The 13,317-nt window shown below is 33.9% G+C and overlaps 1 protein-coding gene across 1 annotated transcript in view; it reads right to left on the bottom strand.

Annotated features, from left to right (window-relative positions):
- LOC127719588 (uncharacterized) overlaps positions 1-12,867 on the bottom strand; it is a 36,027-nt gene extending 23,160 nt beyond the window's left edge. Inside the window, exon 1 of the mRNA XM_052225808.1 lies at positions 12,650-12,867. The gene's annotated coding sequence lies outside the window, so the exon portion shown is untranslated. The remainder of the gene's footprint in view (positions 1-12,649) is intronic.
- Positions 12,868-13,317: the final 450 nt, after the last annotated feature.

A 13,317-nucleotide genomic window follows, 5' to 3' on the forward strand; every position in this document is an offset into this window, starting at 1 on the left:
GTGCATCTCTGAGCATTGGATTACTTATACAAATTAAAGAAACATAAAAGGCAGACCACATTACATCGTGACTGTTCTCTCCTGTAAGGTTTGTTATCATATATAATTTGATATAATGTGTATATTGTTTTCTTCGTCTACTGTATTATTAGATAAATAACTGGGTAAATATTTCCGATTAGTTATCATGTATGATTTCCAAAGATTCAAAATATTTGTACATTTTATCCCATCATATCTAATTGTGTTTCTTATTTTCCACTAGGACCATTTTGTCAAAATAAAAAAGAGATTTTCAAGTACATTTTGGTTCGATTGACCACTGTCTCCCAAAAGCATATTCTTAACTTTTTGTACTTGACACAAAAATTGAACCAACGAACCTACGATTATTTGTTACTGCACGTTTCGTCTTTGATAAACATCTATAAGCATTCTACGGAAAATAAATGAATACTTTTTTTGTTTTGTGTTTCATGAGAATCCAGATTCTGGATTTTAATTAAAAAAAATATGGATAAATTGTTATGAATAAGCGAGATTATCTTTAAGGGTTGAATTTCAGTTAGTTTCCCCTTTTCGTAACATTTATTAAAGGAAAATAAACATGAATTTTTTTTTGTTGTTGCTGCATATATATAGAAAAAAGGTATAACAAAAATCCGAACTCAAATTCAAAAAGGGGAAGTCCATCAAAACTAACAAAATCAAACGTTATCAACCAACGGAACGAATGGAAAACAATTTTTCATATTCCTTACTTGGTACAGGTATTTCCGAAGTAACCTGTAGGTTAAACCTGGTTTAACAGATAGCTGAACATCCCACATGTATAACAGTTGTTTAGTAGTTCCATTATATTGACACAATATGGTGGGTAACCCAAACCGACATAAATGGAATGTGACAATAACAATGAATAATTTGGATTTTTCAACCCTGTATACCACCATTCCCCATGTGAAATTGAAAAATCGCCTAAAAGAAATAATCCACAATGCCTTTCAACATAAAAGTGGTAGCATACGCTATACATTTATTACTTTGGGATACCATAAGGCATATTTTGTTAATAGCGAACAAAAGGGTAAAACATGCTACACAGAGGAACAAGTGATCAGTATGCTGGAGTTTCTTATCGACAACATTTTTGTTGAATTTGGAGGTAGACTTTTTCAACAAATTGTCGGCATTCCTATGGGAACGAACTGTGCGCCTCTCCTTGCCGACCTCTTCTTATTTTCATATGAATCGGAGTTCCTTCAGACACTTGTCAAAAACAAGAAGATCAAAGAAGCCAGGTTATTTAATTTCACTTTCGATATATTGATGATGTTCTTTCCATTAACAATCCGAACTTTTCTGATTGGGTTCCATTAATATATCCCCCAGAACTAGAAATTAAAGAAACAACAGACACTGCTTCCTCCGCCTCATTTTTAGACTTATACCTCGAATTTGACATGCACAGTCATCTTAGTACCAGAATATATGACAAATGAGACGATTTTAATTTTAAAATTATCAATTTCCCCCACCTTAGTAACAATATACCAACTTCACCTGCATATGGGATATACATTTCCCAGCTTATTCGGTATTCAAGAGATTGCAGCTCCTACTCAGACTTTGTAAAACGTCACCAGTGTCTGAGCAGAAAGTTGATGAACCAAGGGTATGTCAAAGAATGTCTCGACCTTGTTGATAAATATTCCGTATCAACTTCACAAATAATACATGATGGTCTTGAAGTAAAGATTCTGCGTACTGACGCTGTTTATCATCTTAATAACGTGTTAAAGTGTTCTTTGTTTTGTCTTTATTAATATTACTTTTACTGTTTGGTCTGTTTTTGGTGATATACATTTGACGTGGCTCTGTACTTATGCATTCCGTCATTGTGTTGTTTGTATTATTTTTCATTTTTACTTGTGTCCTTTGTCCGTGTGACTTTTTATGTTTCTTTGAAACATATGACGTGTCTCTGTACTTTAAACATCCCGCCATTGTGTTATTGTTCCATTATAATTTTTGCATACTTTGAACGACAAAATTATTTCATATCTCTACCTGTGTGACGTTTACATTCTGACGTCAAACACGCGATTCTACGCCAGAGTTAATGTTAACATTACGATTCGGTCCCATTGCTTAAAATCCCTCGATCCTTTATAGGTTGATCTGGCAAACATCAATAAAATACAATATTTTTGTTGTGATTAAGATTGTGACACGGTGTTGACTGCTGTACCCTTATTTTGACATTTTAACCTATTATGTCTGTTTGTTTTATTCACGCATCGTTGTCAATATAATGGAATTTGATACGACTGTCATACGAGAGGTTTAGCGCTATAAAACCAGGTTCAATCCACCATTTTCTACATAAGAAAATGCCTGTACCAAGTCAGGAATATGACAGTTGTTGTTCATTCGTTTGATGTGTTTGTGCTTTTGATTTTGCCATTTGATTAGGGACTTTCCGTTTTGAATTTTCCTCGAAGTTCAGTATTTTTGTGATTTAACTTTTTGGATCAAGCAGCAAAAACTGTAAACATACACCACAGACAAACACCACAACTGTTCTAAAAAATGGAAATAAACATTCAAGTAAATCTAACACTGTCACCAATAAACAAGTCGTAGTTAGTAGTGAATTTTACAGTTACTTCAACAAAAACATTTTTGAATTAGAAGGAAATGGATCTTAAATTTGATATTCCTTTTTTGCAATACCAGTTTTCAAAGGATATTGACTTCCATTCTTTTGTTTCCAATAGAAATTATAAAAATATAACTATTGCATTATATTTTACCGTGTAAAGTTTCATTGAAACAAAAAATTGCAAATATGTACAAATTAAAACTTCCATAAGTGTAATAAACACTGAAGATGATGTTCATAATATGTAAAATATTGAAGGTGTTCTGGAAAAATAGTAATGTCAAAGAGAGAAAAGAAAATATAGATCTAACGGCTAAGAATATAGAATGAGGAAATTCAATTGAACAAAACGGATATGATAACATAAACTTCTTATTAACGACTATTAAGTATGTAATAAGTATGGCATATCATATTTCAAAACAGAGCCATAAATCAATGTTCATTTCAAATTAAGTTCAGTAATATTTTGAAATCGAGTTGGATTGAGAGGCGAAGGAGAACTGAGGGATATTCAAATTCGTCTGTCAAATACAAACTGACAAGGCAATGGCAAAAAATAAAACAAAACGGCGAAAGAAAAACAACAGTCTTAAAAAACACAACATGAAACTAACATGATTTATGTATATAACAAACCTTTCTAAAACTGCATGTCCGTTTATAAATTTTAAAATTATAAATTTTACCTTAGATGGATATAACTATTTTCTAAGGTCCTTTTTTATCATATAGCGCTTCAACTGCTTCGGTTCTAAACATTCTTGGCTTTTAGATATTTGGATTAATCCAGGAAAGCAAGTAGTGGGGGAACTACCGGTTCTGGCGACTTTTTGCTAATGTTAACCATATGGGGAAGAGGTAGCCTCCCGATGTGAGGCTAATTGCTATGACGTCATCATTAGGTATTACAACACTAATTGATGAAATTAACTAATTTCTTTGGAGCATAATGTAATTTTAAAGTGTTACTAATTATGGCTTATTACATGCTGTTACTGAATAATGAACAGATGTCTTTTATGTTTTATTTGTATCGATTAAATGTGTAGGTAAACGGTTTTCAGTGACGTTATGCAAGTGAACTATTGACTGTTTCATACTAGGTGTAGTTATTGTTCAGTAGGCACACAATTGAATAACAAAAACATTTCAGATAATTATATTATTTAATATCTCCGTCCATTTAGACAGACACGGGTCATCCACATGGTGTCTTTACAATATAACACAATCACTTTAACCAATTTATACATAATAGAAATAAAGAGTTGTATATCACTCAAAAGTATCTATAACCTCACGAAAGGACCAACAGTATGCTATCTTTCGTGCAGGGGTGTAAACTGTCGAGACTTGAAATTAGTCTTTCCGAGATAGTTAACTCCCTTAAATATCAGATAAATCGCGAGGTTTAATCCAAGAGTTGAATTTCTTTGGCCAGTGTAAACATTTCACATGATGTTGCTTGTTTTGATATGTGGAAAGTACAGTTTAGCTTTCATTGTCAACATCCTCCTCATCTTCCTTCCCCTCCTCCTCCTCTTCATCATCTTCATCATCATCACCATTACTATCTTCGCTTTCAGTACTATTATTATTTGTTTCGTTATCAATAGCTTCATCTAGATAGGTTTCCAACAAAGGTTTATATTTCCTGATGGCTACTTTAATGGCTTTCTCGTAGTCCATATCATCGTTAACTAGTTCTGTGATCTTTTTCATGACTTTGCCGTGCAATTTACCATTTTGAAGTTGTAGTAGATAATGAACCAAAGTACTATATCTGGACAAAAACTGGTCCATATCCTCGTCTTTTAGTTTGCGATTGGCCTTACGTCTTGCATGGTCTTTATTCATGTTACCATCCATGTATTTATCAACTTTTTCTTCCCATACATCTTCATTTGCCTGTCTAGCAAGTTCAGCTAATTTTATAAAAGCCATATCTTCTCCATCTTCTATATCAATTTCGTCTACACGAGACTTCTTTAAGGGAAATTCAATGTCTTCGTCCTGTTTTTCCCTTTTTCTTTTTAAATCATTTTTTTCCGGACACAACCTATTCAGGTGTCTAGCTAAATCAGGGACGCTTTCAAAGACTACACCACAATTATCACACGAAGGCATGTTTTCTCTCTCGTCTGGGAAATACGTCTGTTCACTTTGAACTGTTTCTCCCAACTGAGGTGGATCTGGTTCTTTTCTGCCTATAAACTCCCCAGTCACACCTTCACCAATCATATTCTTGTTTTCGAATATATTAATTTTTAGTCTGTCGTCTTCCGGTGTATTCTGTTTCAGATCAATGAATAGGCTCCCATATGGTCGATGTGTCCCCTCTTTGTACTTATTCATGATTTTTTTTTTTTATTATTAGGATACATCTGTCTAGCAAATATAGCTGGTCCAACTTGATCACGTGGGTTTTTGAAGAGGACTATATAATGGCTATTGATGCTCATGGTTCGACTTTCTTTTCCCTTCGAGAACGTATTTTGCATTATACAAGCTACACTTAGGTTCCTGTGATGGCTGCCCTCCACAAAGAGTTCGCAAACATCCTTACTATTGGTGGCGTCTCTCATTAAATCGTCTAGGATGATTAAACTTGGAAATCTAGAGTCTATGAATGAGTCATCATTCAAATTTTCAGGTAAACCTTGAACGAACAAAATGTTTTTAATGGTTTGTTGCATTTCACTAAATAATTGCTGCCATCGTTTATAGCACCATATAATCCTCTCATTTGATGGTTTTATCATAGTCCGTGCTCGCTTCAATAATGTTTTCATCCAAAACGTCTTACCTGAACCAGTAGGTCCAGCCAACATCATAGTGAATGGATGATGAAGTACCACATTCTGTTGAAGCGGTGGTGGCCGGGGCGGCGGCGGTGGATATGCATCATTGCTCTGCGGTATTCGACATTTTAGAGAGCTCTTAAAACACGTCCTCTTCCTTCAAATGATAGACGTATAGTGATTGAAATATTGACATACATCATAATTATATTCTCCAATGTCCATATGCTAAACTTTGTATCCCATCATCTAGTAAGTATCTTTTGTCATCATAAGGGGATAAGCCAAGTTTGTTGATAGATATATTATATAACGTGTGGTCGTATGAACGGATCTGTGTCATGGTAGACATGTGGATTTCTTTATAGAATAAACTTTGTTTATAATGTTCGTGTCTTGTGTCATGTTTGATCACACTCTTCTTTATATCCTTTGCTCACAGAGTTGTGTATTCTCTTCATATATCAATGAGTACATCTTCGACTTGAGACCAACGAATTCTTGTATAGGGATACCATGTGTTTCGTCCTTTATCTTTCCTAACACTTTTTTATTTAATGTGCTATAAAGCTGTTGTTCAGGGTCATATTCTAACGTATCAAACAAGTGTTTGTCCTCCATCATATCTTGATATATATCATCAGTGTTGATGTTGTAGCATAGCGAGTCTGTGTCCGTAAACAAGAGTGTTGCTCTAGACCCATATTTGTCCTTCATATAATTATAATGAAAATCGTACATTAGTGTCTTTGACAAATCGAGTATAGTGAAGCCAACGTAAATGAGTCTGTTCGCTGTTTCAACATGTGAACAGCCACCAAGTCGTTGTTGAATATTTTGAAGGCATGAAATGTTGGTTTGCTGATTAATTTTCTGGCCTTTGATTGGTCATTCAAAAGTTTTATATCTGCTTTCTTCTTTAAATTTTCCATCGTCTTTCCAAAGACTGCATTATTCATGAGTTTAAAAAAAATCCTTCTCGAACTCATTTTTTGCAAGCTTTCTCTTCTATGTGTTGAAATCAATATTGGTCTTTAACCAGGGTCGTTGTTCAAATGTAATGACTCTGTGAATCTTTGTTAGTCTCATTCCAAGTGATAAGTAGAGTTTTAAATTTCTGTAATGAACCACGTATTTTTCCTTTGGATATAAATTTGGTATCAATTTTTCTGTCGATGTTCCTTTTAAGTTTAATTCGTCCAAAAGCTTTTCCGCATAGGCTGATAACATATCATTTGTAACCTTCAATTTTTCTGGAGCGAGTGGATATTCGTTGTGGTCGTCGTGTAGTTCCCTTGGATATTCTAAGTCAACTTCTAATATATAACCATTTTCATTCTCATCTGCAACGTCACTTATGTTTAGGTTCTCAATTTCACAATCGTTTAACCATCTGAAACCTTCAACTGGAAGTGCCTGTGACATAGCCCATCCGTACAAGTTGTTGGCATCTAGGTACATCACATGATTAATCGGTTGATTTGGATCGTAGTTTGGTACATGTTTATTGTTAGCTTTGGCATGACGATGGGATATCATTGATATTCCCCCTCTTAAACCCTTTAAATTTTCTATAAACAAATGCATGTCTACGTCAGTGAGTAATTCCAGCTTGACACCTGTCATTTTTAAACCGGGTGACGTATAATAATGTGCAGCATCCAGTCCATAGTAGTTGAGACAGATCTCTCTGAAATTTTCAAAGACGTCGGCTAATGCAAGGACGTCTGATAGAACGTATAGATCGTGGTACTGTCCGAGATTCTGTATGTTAAACAATTCCCATACGTGTTGTGCATGTGCATAGTCCAGTGTGATTATACCTTCTCGCGATAGTGTACTGTAAAAATCTTCAATCGGTGGTAGGTGAGATTCTAAAAACTTTGCCCTAGAATCAAAATACTCGTATGGGTATACTTGTTTTCGCAGAAGCAGGCTTATCTGTTCTTCTCAAAAGTGGCTTATCATGTGTCTAAATTTACTCGAACCTTCTTTTGCAAGGTTTTCCACGAGTTTTTGTAATGACGAAGACATAAACTGGAGTGAGTCTATAAAATCCATACATCCCAATGAAAAAGAAATATACTTTTCCATATTATTAGCGATACATTTCAGCTGCTTCCCTTCAACTTTGCCAATAGCTTGCTTGATTAAATAACTATCATATCCTCTCAGATTGTGAAATACAACTCGACCCGCAAACTTATAATTGATATTACAGTCGTTATGAGCCGTCCCGCAAAATTTTCCGGTCACGTGACAATGATCCCTCACTCTTTTTTCGGCTAGTTCTGTTTTACATATGTGACAATGAGTTCCCTTCTTAAACGATTGCCAATCACTCCCAGTCATGATCATGGGCTCGCAATGTTTGAATCATTGTTCTATTTCTTCCTGTTTCTTTACCATACACTCCACAAATTTATCGGCAGCATCGGCACCGCGATATACTACTGGTTCATTCGAAGTTTCAGGTGTTAAACCTACCACTTTGTAAGCAAAGCCACATGGTATGAGTTTGGTAGTCTTGCTCGTCTTTTGATCACACTCGTTGCTATCTAGTATTGGTTCTTGAAGACATTCAAAATCTGCATATATGATATATGGTACCTTGAGCTGTTTCCGAATATCTTTGTAATATAACCACTTATTTTCTTCAGTAGGAAGTTCGATTTTCTGTGGTCCGTGGGTCTGGCAGTTTGGTAGATGGTTGTTTAATATTCTTTCTTAAATCCATGTAAGCAGTTTGGACAGTAAAAATGCTTATGTTCAGAAGACTTTTGATCGCCCAATAGTCGATTTAGATTTTTAATCCAGCAGAAATGTGATTTTTTGCTATCTGATATCATGAGTAGATTTGCATGTTGTTCATATCGATGCTTCGTAACATGTATAGGGAATACATCACCCTTATCGAATCCAAAGACATTAATTGATATTTCGTCCTGTTTTTCGAACTTTGGAATGTCGGCCAATTTCACAGGAAACATGATGTTTTCAGTTCAAGCTAGATACGTGTTCCTTGTACTTCCAAACCCGCTCTCCATCACGTTTCGCTGGGTACATTGCAACCAGAATTGACCACATAAAACATTTGTTGTCATTGTTTTTTACATTAACTATTGCATGTTAGATCTGAGTTTGATTGGAAGTGGAATATAACCTGATCCTTTTAGTGGTCTGTACCGTGCCATGTGTATGATAAGATCTACCACTTTATCCGCCGTCCAATTACTCCCTTGTCTCTGATATTCAATGAAGGACGTATACATCTTTTTGATAGATTCCTTCAATCCTTCATCTATATCCTCCAATTTTAAACTGGTCTGGCATTTTCCCCGGAAATGTGGCTCTGCTGTTTCTATATTATCTACTTTTCGCCTGCTCATTTTAACCTTCATGTATAGATACCACTTCAATCCACCTCTTTCTTTAATTTTACGCTTGATAACATCTTTAACATCATCATACTGGCTTTTCAGGAATGACATCGGTTCGAATTTATCCAATCCTTTTGCATCGATAGTATGTGTTTCAACGGTTCCATTGAGCGCTTTGAAGTTGCATGGATCCGTTTTTTCATGTGTTTCAGTACTAGTCATGGTAACACCACCACCATTTTGGAGTGGTTGCTTATCATGGTTTCGTTTATGACGTTGGAAGTTGTCTTTACTTGAAAATACCACATCGCAGGTGGCGCAATGCCATTTCGTTCCAGTATGAACCGATTTCTTATGGCGCATTAAACTCTCTTTATGGGAAAACGATTTTCCGCATACACCACATTTGATTGCAGATTTTGCCATCTTAATTTTTTTCGATGCTGGTTCCATCTTTTTCTGAAAAGTGAAAGTGTGCTCAGTATTGTTAAAGCATTTTTGTTTTTATTTTAATTATTCATCATAATATGATTCGGACAACCAGTCATTATTCATATCAAAGGAGCCTATCGCCACTGGTACTCGCCCACCGGTCGAAAAAACAACTCCTCAGTCTACCGACCGTATGGGTTCCCAGTCTTGATACTGATATGAATAACGATCTGATTGAAATTCAAGAATGTTTGACTAAGGCTTTCGCCAAAGTAGTCACCGCTCGTCAACATTTCCATCACTTGAAACAGAGCTGCTCTCGCAGTTAAGCAAGACTGCAAAGGTTTTGGTCGGAGAGGTCTTCCTGACTATAGCGGGGCATGCCACATGACACTTCCACTCCATTGTAAGCTAAATGACACTACCCTAAGTCAGTACACCTTACCAGTACAGGAGACTACTTCAAACTTTCGAGAAGTTAAAATTGAAATAAAGCCTCCCCCCTTTTTTCCATTATTTTGAAGATAAGCATATATCTATTCCATTCATTTGTTAATAATAATTAATCGTAAAATAAATTGGTAATGTATTTAAAGAAAAAAAAATAATAAGCAAGATGATTATTATTGTAGCAATATAAGCCTTAACTAAATGTTTAAAGTAGTTTAAAAATTGGTAATCAAGCATACACAATGATACAATACCTTTATTTTACTTTAGAAGATTAAGAAAATATTTTGTGTGACTTTTCCTTTTAATAGTCGCGATAACAATGGTAAATGATTAGATTTTCAGTGTTTTATAGCTAACTGTCGATACCTTGTGGAAATCCCCAATTAACGTAATTTGATTGGTTAACTTCGAATCCGGCAAATTTTTTCGATCGATAATAAAAAGAAGAAGAAGATATAAATACAGGAAATATCGCAACTGGATATGTTTACATTAATATAAATATTTACATTCGCTCGTGAACATAAAAACATCAGGTCAATGAGGATACAGAGGGTGTTGATTTATCATATATTATCAATTAAGAATTTTATAATAAGAGGATTTCAGTTTAAAAGTGAATATTTTCGAGGAAATTATAAAGTTTATGTTTTGTAACGGGTAGGATATTAAACAATAGACAATATGAGATATATGCTTTTTTGTGCTTTTTTGTTAAATATTTGTTTGTTTTTGTTGTGATTAAGATTGTGACACGGTGTTGACTGCTGTGCCCTTATTTTGACATTTTAACCTATTATGTCTGTTTGTTTTATTCACGCATTGTTGTCAATATAATGGAATTTGATGCGACTGTCATACAAGTGAGAGTTTTATCGTTATAAAACCAGGTTCAATTCACCATTTTCTACAGAAGAAAATGTCTGTACCAAGTCAGGAATATGACAGTTGTTGTCCATTCGTTTGATGTGTTTGTGCTTTTGATTTTGCCATTTGATTAGGGACTTTCTGTTTTGAATTTTACTCGGAGTTCAGTATTTTTGTGATTTAACTTTTCATTATAACAGTATTTATCATCAAACCATTAACATTTACTATTTTTTCTTCTGAGAAGATTTTATTTTACAAAAAAACGAGCTTCTGAAAATGGCAAGTGACTTCGTTGTTTTGGAAGATAAAAATATGGCGGGTGTTTTCCCCTTCTGAAAATAACTGACACATTTGCATCCTAATTAATATTTAAATATAAAATGACCAAAAATAGTATCTATGATGATGGGCTTCCCCAATTATTTGCATAATTACCCATCAAATTATACAGAAACTAAGGTTTCAACTCCCTCAGGCAAAGTTGACCTTAGATGGATTTGGCTATTTGTTTTAGGTATTTTTGTCATATAGCTCTTCAACTGTTTCGGTACTTATACATCCCTCGGATTTCAAATAATTGGCTTTGAGCGTTCCTGATGAAGATAAATCCAGAAAAGCGCTTCGGACGCATGAAATTATTAAACGTGTTGTTTTCAATTTTTTAATACTTTATAAATCTCATATTTGGAAGAAAAATACCATTTGATTCAATTAATAATAAAATTAACTTTAATAATTTATAAAATATTTGTAATATTTTTAACATGGCGACTAATTAAAATCGGATTGTTGACAAGTCTAAACATGCTATAATTATCGTACAACAATGACAAGTTAACGCACGCTTTAAATGATTTAACATTATAAAATTCAAGATTTCAAAATTGTATCCCTTAAATATTTAGATGTAGAATACTATTTAATTCCAATAATATAACGATTTGATGATTTCAAAAGATCATATACACAATATTTTCAATATGGCGGGTTATTGACGCGTATCAACATGTTAAAGGTCACTACGTACAATAATGGACAAGTTTAAACACGCTTTCAATATTGATTTAATAATCATGTTATCACAGCTTAATCGTCTTTAGCCGTAGGTGAATAAATATTATGTAATACCAGAGACATATAATACAATGTAATGTATGTCTGTTTTGATACACACTTAGACGGGGTTTTTCCTGTATATCTATTAATAGACTGGGAATTTTCATCAATTAGATTTAAAGAAAAAAAAAAAGATCATATACTTATCATTAACACAAACGTAATAAGTAACACTTTATAATGAATTAAGCTCCATAGAAATTAATTAATTTAATTAATTAGTGTTGTAATACCTAATGATGACGTCATAGAAATTAGCCTCACATCGGGAGGCTACCTCTCAGGAGGCTACCTTTTCCCCATAGGGTTAACATTAGCAAAAAGTCGCCAGAACCGGTAGTTCCTCCACTCTCAAGCACTTCGAACGCATGAAATTTATAACGTGTTGTTTTCATTTTTTAGAGACAAAATGATGCAGAAATTAGCAACTATAGGTCACCGTACGGCTTCAGCAATGAGCAAACCAATACAGCATAGCAAGCTAAATTGCATTGTCGAAAAGGTTTTCAGTACATTGTGCCCTCGAATAAAAGATTTATGTGTTTTCTATTTGATTTTTAAAAAAAATACATTGATGAAATATAGACTATATGCATTGGTGTTTAAGTATTGGTAGATATATCCATTTTTAATATACATAATGGTGTATGTGTATATGTATAATTGTAATTATACGAAGGTATAATTGTAATTATACAAAGATGACACATAGTAACCAAATCAATTCGGTCGATATATTCCGATTCTTTTCGATTGCTATTACGGTCAGGGCGTGTTTTATTTAGGTTAGACAAATAAAGGTTAAATTCCACAGAAATCAGGCATTAAAATCATATACAAACCTCAGCTTGCCACTCTCTTTTGAATTTAAACCCTGGTGATTCTTTAGAAATTCGAATAACATTCCATTGAATAAAAAATGTACTTACCCGGAAGAAGATTGAATGAAATATTTTCTATTTAGCTTTGAGACAACTTCAAATGTCCTATGTAATAGAACTATGTCTGCTATTCCTGAAATGTCAACATTCTGAGAAAAAAACAATTTGGTCTACTGTGAAATATACAGTTCATTTCACGTTACACTGTTTGTTTTGTACGATTTTCACATTTAAAACCACTATTGACGTCCTTGTGGTGGTTTCATCAAAATAATGAAAAGAGTTTTCTCCCTTTACGTGACAAAATAGTAGGTTTGTTTTGTATGTTACCTATAGGGGTAAATTCAGTAAAAATCTCCCATTGACTTTAATGCTAATCTATGTCTTGAATTAAATTTATACCTTATTTACCTTTAGAAATTAGAAAATTTCATATATCATTCATGAAAGTACAAATGTAGCCCTATCTTTTGCAACAATAAAAACATAGGGTCATGCGGCATTTTTGGGCATTCACATGGCCTTGTTTACAAACACTGTAGATTCGCACTTTATTCCTTTACTGACCCCCATTACTTTTCAACCCTGTAGTAAAAAAATTTAGTACATTCAGCATTCATTTTTTAATTTTTTTAACTCTAGTTTTGATCCATCTATCAAAAAATATTTATTACAAACATTATCTACCAATCAGAAGAGCACAGGACTTTAGTTTT

Source organism: Mytilus californianus, unplaced genomic scaffold, assembly GCF_021869535.1.
Source record: "Mytilus californianus isolate M0D057914Y unplaced genomic scaffold, xbMytCali1.0.p SCAF_11, whole genome shotgun sequence".
NCBI classification, from domain to species: Eukaryota; Metazoa; Mollusca; class Bivalvia; order Mytilida; family Mytilidae; genus Mytilus; species Mytilus californianus.